Source organism: Aspergillus sydowii, assembly GCF_001890705.1.
Source record: "Aspergillus sydowii CBS 593.65 unplaced genomic scaffold ASPSYscaffold_9, whole genome shotgun sequence".
In the NCBI taxonomy this organism is placed as follows: domain Eukaryota; kingdom Fungi; phylum Ascomycota; class Eurotiomycetes; order Eurotiales; family Aspergillaceae; genus Aspergillus; species Aspergillus sydowii.
In genome coordinates, this window is record NW_024467867.1 from 1,181,929 (window position 1) to 1,182,620 (window position 692).

Genomic DNA, 692 nt, shown 5'->3' on the forward strand with positions numbered 1-692 from the left:
CAGTCTCCACAATCGCAGATATCTTTCGAGGGTGGAATTATGCGCCAGTCAATAGGCATCTAAATCTCAAGGTTGTGATCGTATTTGGTCCGAAGGCTACATGCATAACCGGTTCACCTCCTCGATCAGCCCTTCACCGCAAAGCCTCAGCATTGCGCCGAGCAAGAGACTACTGATCTATAGGTCGTGGGCGTTCTACTCCATCGCATTGACTCATTAGTGCTAAGGCGTTGGAAACCATTGACCAAAGACCGCCTGCAACATGTGCCCGGTTCAAATTTGGGGAATGTCCTTGGGCGTTTGCAGACATCAATGTACGGTGGTAGTCCTCTAGGATACCATGGTCCCTATCCAGCTTGAGATGCTATGCTATTTGTGTTATTCCGATATATACCGTAAATAATGCCGCCAAGGAGCGGGGACTCCTTACGGTATGGAGCATGCTGTTACTGTTTACCTGTTATAAATACAGATGTTCCGCATAAACCGGCCATGAAAGCGTGATTTTCTGAGCATAACCCGGCAATTATCTGGAGCGANTAGAGAGACTACTCGTGAAATAGCGCCGGCAACACCATGACTGGGCTCTTAGTGCAGCCTTGATTAGCGGGAGTGTCAGCAGATGTCACTTTTGCCTGGTCTATCCTCTACGAATCCCGTACTATAGACGGTCCCTGGGTTTCGAATAGATA